Below are 12,878 nucleotides of genomic sequence, written 5' to 3' on the forward strand. Positions count from 1 at the left end.
CCCCCAGGAAAAGGTGGCCCACAACATTGGGAATGGAAGAAGACCGGAGGGAGGCAGCCGGATCTGCGGTCCCTCACTGTTGCGGAGCAGAGGGCAATGGACCTGATTGGTAGAGCGGGAGTTGCCGAGGCGGAGGTTCGCATGGCACAACCAGGTGAGCCTCCAATGCGTTGGAATGTCCGTATGGCACGTGTCACCATCTCTTTCCCCCCCTCCCCCCCCCCCCCCCCCCCACCATCCCCGCACCATGCCTACCTACGATCTCACCATGTATCTTGTGACTTGCAGGGTCACTCCCAACGGGGCAGGCCTGTCCAGGGTCCCATGCCCCCAACCACAGTACCGCAGCTCACCGTGTGTCCCATTCAAATCGCCCACCGGACCTGCAGTATGCCTGCGAAGGTGGCAAATCCTGTTGCACTGGCAACCTGTTGGGCTCATTCCACATTGAAGTTGATATATTGTGCCGCTCGGGCTTCAGTGACAGCGCAGATACTCCTGTACATGACATCTGCAAGATCCCAGACAGGTCCCCACTCGGTGCCTGGAAGGACCCCATGGTGTAAAGGTTCAGGGTGACCGTCACCTTGACGGTCCAGACCCTCAGCGGTTCATCTGGCAGATAGGTTGCAGATAGGTCTCCTTGCTCAGCCGCAGTTGTTGGTGACACGTTTGGTCCGGCAGATCCTCGAGGACAGGCACTGCCGATATACACAGTGCCTGATGCAGCTCCTCCTTCCACCTCCTCCTTGGATGGCCGGTTCTTCAGCCTCACCGACTGGCCTCTGTTCCCCTCTTCTGCAGGGCCCTCTCCGAGCAGGTCGTGTTCGTGCAGCATCATTGCATTTGCAGTGGCTACCACGGCCAGGTAGATGGCCTACCATTCCTGGCTGGAATCCAAAATTCATTGTCTGGATGGGCTAAAGGCAGACATGCTAGCACAGTGCATACACTCATGCCCATGCAGGGCCAATGAGTTACACAGTGGCCTAGGCATGCACTGCAGCCCCTGCCTCCGCATGTTCCCCTCCACCCTCCCACCCCCAGCCATTCGCCCTGACACTCTGCCTTCCGCATCACATCCCTGGCCCTTTGATGCCTGGCACTGGGATACGCTGACCGTGCCACCTGTCCCTGCTGACAGGGGTACCGATGACTGGTGCTACCCAATCAGCAATACACTCTGCGGCCCCTGTCCTGCACCCTCCTATGGGGTTTACCGTGGGTGTTCTCCTTTGATGGGTCGTGTGATACCCCGCCATCAGGGTGGCATCTGGTTGTGGGGTGGGTGGGTAGGTAGCCACCCTGTGTCACCAACTGGCGTCATGCTTGGTGGCAAGCATGTGGCCAGGGCGTATGGATGAGGTTGGGCGAGGGGTGTGGGCACCTACTGGGACCATAGCTGCAGTGTGATGTGGGTCCTCTTTGCGATGCATGGGTTGTGCATTCCTGTCTGGGGGCAGGATGGATGGGAGCAGGGGCGCAGTGGGCAGGCGGGGTTTGGTGATGGCCGGTAGTCCTGCAGGTTGGACTAGCTGATAGTGTCACTGGTGGGGTATCTGCTCCTGAGAGGGACAGTGTGCCAGGGTGGGTGCTGAAGACCACGTGCATGCATCTGCCCACCCATACGGCCAGTGGTGCTCTGAACAACTATGGCACACAGTGGGCAGTCGGTAGAGTGCGCGGCCAGGTGGTTGCCTTGTTTGCCTCAGCAATGGTGGTCCATGCCCCCCCCCCCCCACTCCCCAGTCAGTAGCACAACTGTGAGCCCACCGTTGCGCCTTTGGAAACTTCTTGCCTTTCTCCCTCAGCAGACAGGGTCACTTCCGTCTGACAGAGGCGGAGCATCGCTGAAAGCCAGAGACTATCGGGTCAGGCCTGTTAATGATATGTTAACGAATGCTACTGTACTCTTTGCATGCCCACGCCAGCATGGGGTGTGGAAAGCATTCACGCCGACATCAAGGCACTGGAGTATGATGCTCCATTGGGCAACCATCGCCGGCCTCAATTTTCGGCTGACACCCGATTGTGAATCAGGCGTCGTTGAACGGAGAATCCCACCCGTAGTATATCTCATAATGTCCCAAAGTGTTTTCCAGCCAACAAAGTACTCATGAAAAGTAGTCAGTACTGTAATGTAATGCAGGAAATGTAGTCGACAATTTTTGTAAAGCATGACCCCACAAACAGCAATGTGTTACTGATCAAATAATATGTCTTATTGATGTTGCTTAAGGGAGAAATATTAACCAGGGCACCAGGGGTCACTGATCTGCTCTACTCCAAATAGTGCCACAGAATCTTTTCCATCTACCCGATAGGGAAGATGGGTCTTCGCTGAGTCTCATCCAAAAGACAGCACTCCCTCAATGCTGCACTGGTGTCAATGTGTCTTTATGCATTCATGTATCTGGAGTTCCACTTAAAGTCACAATATTTGACTCGGAGATAAAAGGGTTACCACAGAGCCATTTGTAATTTATTTAAATATCAAAATGAAGATTCCATTGTACCATTGAGTGGCATAGTGGTTAGCACTGCTGCGTCACAGCTCCAGGGACCCAGGTTCAATTCTTGCCTCGGATGACTGTGTGGAGTTTGCACTTTCTCCCCGTGTCTACATGGGGTTCCTCCGGATGTTCAGGTTTCCTCCCACGTTCCAAGGATGCGCAGGTTAGATGGATTGACAATGCTAAATTACCCCTTTATTGTCCAAAAGGTGAGCTGAGATTACGGGGATGGGGTGGAGGCGTGGGCTTAAGTAGGGTGCTCTTTCCAAGGGGCGGTGCAGACTCAATGAGCCGAATGGCCTCCTTCTGCACTGTCAGGATTCTATGATTTAACCCAACACGAGAAATGTGCTGAAAGCTCAAAGTGACCATGGATCAGTCAAAAGTCAATTGAAAAATCAACTTTACTGTCTCCACTAAACTGCTGCTTTGAGCTTTCTCATGGCTTCTGCCATGCAATCTGCATTTGCACACAATTTCCATTGTTGTCAGAAAATGTGTTACTGTGGTGAATGTATAATTCACATTGTGTATCACTGTATCACTGTGGGCTCCATCTGTGAGCCGTTGCGCGGCTCTGCCCACCGGGGGAGATGAGGAGCTTGTACAGTGCTCCACCCTTGGCTCCGCCCATGGCTCCTCCCAATACCGGAAGTATAAAGTGCTGCGGTCTTGTGAGTCTACCCTCAGTTCTTCTGGTCACTGGCAGGCTCAGTTGTAAGTCGATTAAAGTCACAGTTTACTTCCACTCGTATCTTGAGTGAATTGATTGTCGCATCAATTTAATCGACTAAAAAACTACCATGGAATCAGCCCTCAAACGTGATCGACTGGAACTCGACCCGCAGGCCACAGAAGCGAAGGAAATCTTTCTACATTGGCTTCGGTGCTTCAAGGCCTACCTGGCTGCGTCGACTACCTCCGCTGTTACTGAAGAGCAGAAACTCAGTCTCCTACACGCACGGGTGAGCCATCGCATTTTTACTCAACTCGATAGCACCGTTTCGTACACCGAAGCCCTCTCTATACTCGACCGCCTATACGTGCGGCCTGTAAATGAAGTTTACGCACGGCATTTTTTCACTACCCGCCAGTCAAGACCGGGGAAAAGTTCCGGATGGTGGTTGATTACAGCCAGATCATTAACCGGTTCACACACCTCGATGCGTACCCCCTCCCCCTGATTGCAGACATGGTCAACCAGATCGCCCAGTACCGCATCTTCTCCACGGTGGATCTGAAGTCTGCATACCACCAGCTCCCAATCCGCCCACAGGACCGCCACTACACGGCGTCCGAGGCAGATGGCCGCCTCTTCCATTTCCTCCGGGTCCCCTTTGGCGTCACAAATGGGGTCTCGGTGTTCCAACGAGCAATGGACCGAATGGTGGACCAGTATGGGCTGCGGACCACGTTTCCGTACCTGGATAACGTCACTATCTGCGGCCATGACCAGCAGGACCACGACGCCAACCTCCACCGATTTCTCCAAACAGCCCAGAAACTCAACCTCACGTACAACAAGGAGAAATGCGTTTTCCGCACAACCAGGCTAGCCATCCTCGGCTACGTCATGGAAAACGGGGTTCTGGGGCCTGACCCGGACTGTATGCAACTCCCTCTCCCTCACTGTTCCAGGGCCCTCAAGAGGTTTCTTGGATTCTTCTCCTATTACGCCCAGTGGGTCACCCAGTATGCGGACAAAGCCCGCCCACTATTTAAGACAACACTCTTCCCACTGTCAGGCGAGGCCCGCCAGGCCTTCAGCTGCATCAAGGAAGACATCGCCAAAGCCGCCATGCGGGCGGTGGATGAATCCGTCCCCTTTCAGGTGGAGAGCGACGCCTCAGAGGTCACTCTCGCCGCCATTCTGAACCAGGCAGGGAGGCCAGTAGCTTTCTTCTCCCGAACCCTCTCCACTTCAGATCTTCGATACTCCTCGGTCGAAAAGGAAGCCCAAGCCATTGTGGAAGCCGTACGGCACTGGAGCCACTACCTCGCAGGTAGGAGGTTTACCCTCATCAGCGACCAGAGATCGGTTGCCTTCATGTTCGACAACTCGCAACGGGGCAAAATAAAAAACAATAAAATCTTGAGGTGGAGGATCGAACTCTCCACCTATAATTATGATATCATATATCGGCCGGGGAAGCTCAACGAGCCCCCAGATGCCCTGTCCCGCGACACATGCACCAGCGTGCAAGATGACTGATTACACGCTATCCACAATGACCTCTGCCACCCGGGGGTCACCCGGCTCGCCCACTACATCAAAGCCCGCAATTGCCTTTCTCCACCGAGGTGGTAAAAGCTATCACCAGGAATTGCCCGATCTGCGCGGAGTGCAAACCGCACTTCTATAGACCAGACCAGGCCCACCTGGTAAAGGCATCCCGGCCCTTTGAACGACTGAGTATCGATTTCAAAGGGCCCCTCCCCTCAACCAACCATAATGTGTACCTCCTCAACATCATAGACGAATTCTCCTGTTTCCCGTTTGCCATCCCATGCCCCGATATGACCTCCCATACAGTCATCAGAGCCCTGCACAGTGTCTTCACCCTATTCGGCTTCCCCAGCGACATCCGCAGCAACAGGGGTTCGTCCTTCATGAGCGACGAGCTGCGTCAGTACCTGCTCGACAAGGGCATTGCCTCGAGCAGGCCTATCAGCTATAACCCCAGGGGGAACGGGCAGGTGGAGAGGGAGAACGCGACGGTCTGGAAGACCGTCATCCTGACCCTACGGTCCAGGAATCTCCCGATCTCCCACTGGCAGGAGGTCCTCCCCGACGCGCTCCATGCTATTAGGTCCGTCCTGTGTACGGCCACGAGCGATTGTTTGTTTTCCCTAGGGGCACTACCAAGGTGGCTTCGCTTCCATCTTGGTTGAGGACACTGGGCCCGGTTCTCCTCCGTAAGCACATCCGGACACATAAAATGGACCCGCTGGTAGAGAGGGTACTACTACTACACTCAAACCCACATTACACCTTTATCAAATACCCCGATGGCCGGCAGGACACCGTTTCCCTCCGGGACCTGACGCCTGTAGGATCCACCACCACAACCACCGCCGCTGAGGTACCCCTCACACTACAACCCACCTGACCCCCCCCCACGCCCTGCGCCTCCATGCCTACAGGTTTCCTGCGCCCCCTTTCACCCGTCGCACCGGTCGAGAACGAAGCTCTGAACGAACCACCCCTGGAGTCCACCCTCAGATCCATACCGGACGTCAACACACAGCCATCCGAAGCGGCTGCACCCCCAGTGCTCCGCCAATCCCAGCGGACGACTCGGCCACCGGACCGACTCAATCTGTAGACTCGTCACCCCCGCCGGACTTGATTTTTTTTACAGGAGGCGAATGCGGTGAATGTATAATGCGTATAATTCATACTGTGTATCACTGTGTCCCTGTGGGCTCCATCTGTGAGCCGTTGCACGGCTCTACCCATAGGGGGAGATGAGGAGCTTGTACAGGGCTCCACCCTTGGCTCCGCCCATGGTTCCTCCCACTACCGGAAGTTTAAAGTGCTGCGGTCTTGTGAGTCTGTCCTCAGTTCTTCTGGTCGCAGGCAGGCTCAGTTGTAAGTCGATTAAAGCCACAGTTTACTTCTACTCGTGTCTTGAGTGAATTGATGATCGCATCAGTTACATAAGGAAAAATTATGTTTGAGTCTTGGGACTGAGATACCATACCATTTTGTGGTTTGTGTGTATTTATTCAATCCAAAACAATACCATTTCCGTAGGATTGCTTTGTACAATGGTGCAAAAGGCTGCATTCCATCAAATGCTTCCTTCTAGTTTGTAAACTGTGATCTAAATGTGATTCTTTTGCTGAATTAATTTTATTGTTACGTAATCAAAACATATTTCCGGTCAAGATTTTCACATGCTTATTTTGTTGACTTGTTCCAAAATTTGTCTGGGGCATTTTCACTGCAGGTACTGTTGTCAAAACAAGCCGTTTGTAAAACCCGTTTTGGCAGCAGTAACTCCAAAGGGGAACACATGTCTATTCAGCAGCACAGAGAACACACGCTAGTTTGTCATTCGTGTGTTGTCAACGTCGGGCCAAACTTGGCAAGAATATTCTTTGTCTGCTGCTGTTCAGGATAACTCTCTTGGAATGTAACCAAGAGTTTCCAGTGTACAGCTGTCTAGAAACCTCTTGACTGTGAAGGACACAAACTCTCCCATTGTTGGATACATTTAATAGCAACACGTCCACATTTCAAATAGGACTTTTGTACTCTAGTTGCAGTATCATTTTAAACCCCTAAATTTAAACCTAAGGAAAAGGAAGGATGTAAAAGCTTGTTTTAGATCTGATATTTTTGTGCAAAATGATTTGCATCTAAACCAGGAGTAATAACACCTTTAACTGGTCTGACACCCTTCGGAGGATAACAAGAAACATTGGAATTCACCAAAAATCAAAATGGAAACCGTTAACATTAATAGTCCTTTAACATCAAGGAATCTCACAGATGGGAAATGGATACCGCGTTTTTCCAGAAGAGTTATGAGAGTTGGCGGAGCAGATGAGCTTTGAGGAAACTTCTAACGGTGGAGAGAGAAACACAAGGTGAAACTGTTTAGGTAGAGAGCTCCAAGGATAATGCTGAAATAGCTGAAGACTTGGCCACTGATAGAACATAGAACATAGAACAGTACAGCACAGAACAGGCCCTTCGGCCCTCGATGTTGTGCCGAGCCACGATCACCCTACTCAAACCCACGTATCCACCCTATACCCGTAACCCAACAACCACCCCCCACACCCACACCTTACTTTTTAGGACACTACGGGCAATTTAGCATGGCCAATCTACCTAACCCGCACATCTTTGGACTGTGGGAGGAAACCGGAGCACCCGGAGGAAACCCACGCACACACGGGGAGGACGTGCAGACTCCGCACAGACAGTGACCCAGCCGGGAATCGAACCTGGGACCCTGGAGCTGTGAAGCATTTATGCTAACCACCATGCTACCGTGCATGCCCCGTGCTGATGACAGACGAGGCAGGGCAAGATGCACAAGAGCCGGAGTTTGAGATCTGAAACGTGCATGGAAGACCAAGCTTGGAAAAGTTTAGGAAGATAGAACAGGGAAAAGTCATGGAAGGACCATACCAAAATGAATTTGAAGATATCAGGACTCGAGGGAGGTAATGGTAAAGGATGAGATACTGGGCAGACAGAATTCAATATAGGAATAGTATAGGGACAATTTGGAGCAGATTTTGACAAATTGTGTAAAAGACCTTTATCGGCTAAGGAGAGTGTCAATGAAGTAGAATCTGGGTACAAGAATGATGTAGAATTATGAGAATTAATAAGAATAAGATGAGGGCAGCGCCAATGTTACGAAGATGGAAGTAAGTAATTTTGGTGATGTATAGCATGTAAGGTTTCAAAATGGCGGCCTGATCTCGGAGGAGCGGATCTAGCCAGCATGTTTAGCTCCCTAGTAATAAATAATTCTAAACCAGTGAGAAACTCCCCAGGGCCTAGAAAAGTGACAAAGTGTGGTTAGAAAACAGTGGGGAACTCGCCGGCAGAGCCAGCGGGAAACTCCCAGCAAAACATGCCACAAATAACAGAAATGTTTCCGTTCGATCACACCTCCTGTCTAACTTTCAGACAGTTTGTTTACATTTGAGTTAAGAGGTCACCGCTCCCTCTTCCCACCCACCTACATCAGGATTGGTAATGTTTTGTTTCCGTGCCTGGCTAAACGTCTTTGTCAGATAGAATGTCCTTCATGCTCGTCATGCCAGGAAGCTGTTGAGGGAGTTTTCTTGAGAGAGAACTATTATAATATTCAATTCATTTCTTAGGATTTTATAAGTTATTATACAGTGATTTCTTACAATACTTCCACGAGATCACCTCTCACTCTCCTAAACTTTAGCAAATCTAGATCCAATTTATTCAGCCTCTCGTCATAGGACAACACTTAAATATAAAGATGGAAACTCTACACTGTACCCAAGGTGTGGTCTCTCCAAAGCCCTACACAATTGAAGCAAGACTTCCTTATTCTTGCATTCCAAGTTCCTTACATGCTATTGTTTTTTATATTCGCTCACCGGAGGTGAGCATTTCTGACAATGGCAACATTTATTGCCCGTCCCTAACGGCCCTGGAGTGAAGGTGGTGTTGCATTCTTGAACATCGGCAGTCTGTGTGGTGTAGGTATACCATGGCACTGTACCAGGATTTTGACACACCAACACGGTGTGGCAGCACGGTAGCATGGTGGTTAGCATAAATGCTTCACAGCTCCAGGGTCCCAGGTTCGATTCCCGGCTGGGTCACTGTCTGTGCGGAGTCTGCACGTCCTCCCCGTGTGTGCGTGGGTTTCCTCCGGGTGCTCCGGTTTCCTCCCACAGTCCAAAGATGTGCGGGTTAGGTGGATTGGCCATGCTAAATTGCCCGTAGTGTCCTAAAAAGTAAGGTTAAGGGGGGGGGGGTTGTTGGGTTACGGGTATAGGGTGGATACGTTGACTTGAGTAGGGTGATCATGGCTCGGCACAACATCGAGGGCCGAAGGGCCTGTTCTGTGCTGTACTGTTCTATGTTCTATTAACACTGAAGCAGCAGTGATCAATGTCCAAGTCATAATGGTGTGTGACTTGGAAGGGATTCTGCAGGTGGTGTTCTCATGTGGCTGCTGCCCTTGTTCTTCTAGATAGTAGGGGTTACAGGTTTGGAAGGTGCTGTCAAAAGAGCCTTGGCAAATTGCTAGTGCAACTTCTAGATGGCATTCACTGATGCCACTGTGCACCAGTGATGGAGTCTACTGGAGACTGAAGGTGATGGGTGAGGTGCTGAGCAAGTAGGTGGCTTTGCCTTGGATGATATGGAGTGTTGCTGGAGCTGCACATGTTGCCAGAATTTTACAGGGCCCTAAGGAATGTGCTGGGAAGTGTAGGGGTGGGGGGGAAGGGGAAAGGTAAATTGGGTGGGTTGGTAGGGGGTTGTGACCTTCATCCTCCTAAACATACCATTGACATTACCAGGAAAGGTACCAGTTACAGAACTAATGGTTAGACTTGGTCAGATGCTCCAGCTCACCCTTTTTCTTAATGGCGTAAAAATTGGAGGAACCCTGAGCAGCATTGATGAGTTCATCAGCCACACACTATGGCCGGGATTCTCCAAACTGGCGCCGGGTCGGAGAATCCCTGGGAATACGCGAGAATCTCACCCCGACGCCGGGTTCCCCATTCTTCGGCACTGATTCTCGGGAGCCCGCGGGATTCCCGCTGCAGCGGTCGGGGGCCATTGACAGCGGCCCCCCTGGCGATTCTCCGGGCCCCGAGTGGCCAATGGGTTTGGCCGAGTCCCGCGGGCGTGGGTTACTCAGGTCCCACACGGCGGGACCTAGAAGGTGAGTGTGCAGGGACCGTCCTGGAGGGAGAGCCCCCACGGTGGCCTGGCCCGCGATCGGGGCCTACCGATCGGTGGGTGGGCTGGTTCTGTGGGGGCCAATTGTACTCCATGCCGGACCCCTGTAGGGCTCCGCCATATTGCCCGGGGGCCGGCACGGAGAAGGGAACCCCGCGCATGTGCGGAAATACGCCGGCCGTTCCGCGCATGTCTGCACCAGCTGCAGCTGCGGGGACCACTCCGGCACCAACCTAGCCCCCTAGGAAGGGGAGCATTCCCTATTATCGGGGACCGTTGATGCCAGAGTGGTTGGCGCTGCTTTTCACGCTGGCATGGGGATATAGCCCCATTATTGGAGAATCCCGCCAATTCTTCCTGAATGCACCTTTCTGGCCCCAGTATATAGCAACCAGATGACCTGGTTAACATGTCACAGTGGGGGCACATCAACAGTCTGTCGCCTGATGGTGCCAGTATGGCCAATATGGGTGAAGTCTTCACGAAGACCACTGTTGATGGCATTCAGCAGTACCTGCAGTGGATTCTCACTGGTCAGTAAGTGAATGATCTTGATGGTGTGCTTCACCTTCGTTGTACAGACATCAGCTTCTTGCCATTGCTGCATGCGTGCATCATCATGGAGTTGGCCAGGCACTTGATGATGGAACTGTGGGAAATGTTTTGCAGCATTGCACCCAGAATTGCCTGGGAGATACCTGGCATATTTCTCCTTGACAGCGATGTAATCCTGCAGCAAAATGTCATTGATCTGAACATCGTTTTTCGATCCATTTGCCAAACAGCATGATCTCTTAGAATCATAGAATTTACCGTGCAGAAGGAGGCCATTCGGCCCATCGAGTCTACACCAGCTCTTGGAACATGAGTTCACACCTCCACCCTATCCCTGTAACTCCACGTAACCTTTGGGCACTAAAGGGCAACTTAGCATGGCCAATCCACCTAACCTGCACATCTTTGGACTGTGGGAGGAAACCGGAGCACCCGGAGGAAACCCACACAAACATGGGGAGAAAGTGCAAACTCCACACAGACAGTCACCCGAGGCCAGAATTGACCTCAGGTCTCAGTCGTTCTGCAAGTTACTTGCTTCAGAAATTACCTTCCTAATTTCTTGCCACATCACCATGCTAACTTTGTGTTCCTTGCACAAGTACACCCAAGTCTCTGAATATTAACATTTCAAGTTTAAAAACTTAGTAGAATCTGATTCCATTTTTTGATACTACAGTACAAATTTTAACAGTAAATGTCAACATATTGTTGATATCAGAACGAGTAAAGAAGTAATTTAAATTCAGGGCTCCAATACTTGAGCTTTCTTTTCACAATTTCCAACATCATAGAACCCCTGGATTAAATTGAAGAGCTTTTATTAGTAGTTGGTGTTGTTCTCCTGAAGAAAATATTGAACAGATGTATTCAAAATCATGAGGGGTTTGGACAAAGAAGATTGGGAGAAATTGTTCCCATTGGTGGAAGGGTTGAGAATCAAAGGACCTTGTTTACAAAAGAATCAAAGACGATATGAGAAACATTTTTACCCAGTCAGTGGTTAAAATCGGGAATGCAGTGCCTGCAAGTGTGGTGGAGGCAAATTCAATTGAAGCTTTCAAAAGGGAATTAGATAATTATCTGAAGACAAACGATTTGCAGGGTCCTGGAAAAGGGTTGAATTAGTATACCGCAAACCTAGAGCAATGCCTTGGGGCCTCTGGCTCAAATCCCACCATGGTTTTCATGTGGCAGGCATAGGTGAGCTGAAAGATTCTGGGAAAAGGCAGGGTATGGGACTAGCCAAGTTGCTCTCACATAGAGCTGGCACTGAAATGATGGGCCAAAGGCCTCTGCATTGCAACTATTCTACGATTCTGTGAATTCGTTGTAAGCAGTAAATAAAATAAAATGCAAATCGGACAATGTCGACAGGACTATTTTTCTTTGATAGTATAAACAACAATGGTCCAGCATAAGATTTTTAAAATGGATTGTCCTTCTAAAACACTGCACCATGGAAAAAATAGAACAGAGAAAAACAGCTTTGGTTAATTTGAGAAGACATTGTTGTCCAACACTGCCCTCTTTCGTCAATCTGACAAATTGCAACAGTTCCCACAACAGTTTCCACAAAGTTGGATTCAGTTTGCTGCTCAGTCTCCATCCACACTTGCATAATGGAAAATTAATCAGTGATAGAAAAGTGCTACACTTTTATTACCCGGGAAAATATTTTATATGTTTCCTATGTTCCCCTATGTTCAAATTCTCTGGTACCCTATTTTACAGGTCACTGTGTTTGAGAAATGTCATTACGAATTGGTAGTTTGGACTGCCCGAAACCCAAGCCTGAGTTTGGAAACGTCACTATCACCTGAGCATGTAGTAGTTGCAAGTAATATCAGCTCTGCCCGCAGCATATCCTGTTCCATTTAATTTTGCATTAGATTAGCAACTTTAAAAACAGAGCTCCCCTAAATTTTCTACTCCTTTAATAATAGGATTAGAAATTAAATCTCCAAACATTTAATTGCCCAGGAAAAATGCAACCTACATATTTATTGGTGACTGGGATTAACATGGCATAAAATGAAAATGACATCAAAATTGTAACACCTACATAGACCACTAGATGGCAACAACACAGTACTAATTCGCAGATGAAATTTGTATTCGCTTTACAAACAGCATAAATGAACAAAAGGAACCTGTTGTTCTTTCAGTAGCCAACATTTTCAGTTAACTTCAGAATAACTTCTTCCTAATCGTAGAAACCTCCATTGGACCGACTTAGCCAGCATCAGCCCCTAACGGTTTAACCTCGAAGTATCACCTGCATTCTAGCATTAAGCATTACAGCAAGTAATAAATAAAGCAAATGGAATGTTGGCATTTATAGCTAAAGGATTAGAGTATAAAGGCAAGGAAGTGTTTTGAAC

The 12,878-nt window shown here is 49.8% G+C and overlaps 1 pseudogene; it reads right to left on the bottom strand.

The window, feature by feature from the left end:
• Window positions 1-9,571: 9,571 nt before the first annotated feature.
• Window positions 9,572-10,727, bottom strand: LOC119975638 (annotated as a pseudogene).
• Window positions 10,728-12,878: the final 2,151 nt, after the last annotated feature.

The sequence above is a fragment of the Scyliorhinus canicula genome, chromosome 13, assembly GCF_902713615.1.
Source record: "Scyliorhinus canicula chromosome 13, sScyCan1.1, whole genome shotgun sequence".
Classification (NCBI taxonomy): domain Eukaryota; kingdom Metazoa; phylum Chordata; class Chondrichthyes; order Carcharhiniformes; family Scyliorhinidae; genus Scyliorhinus; species Scyliorhinus canicula.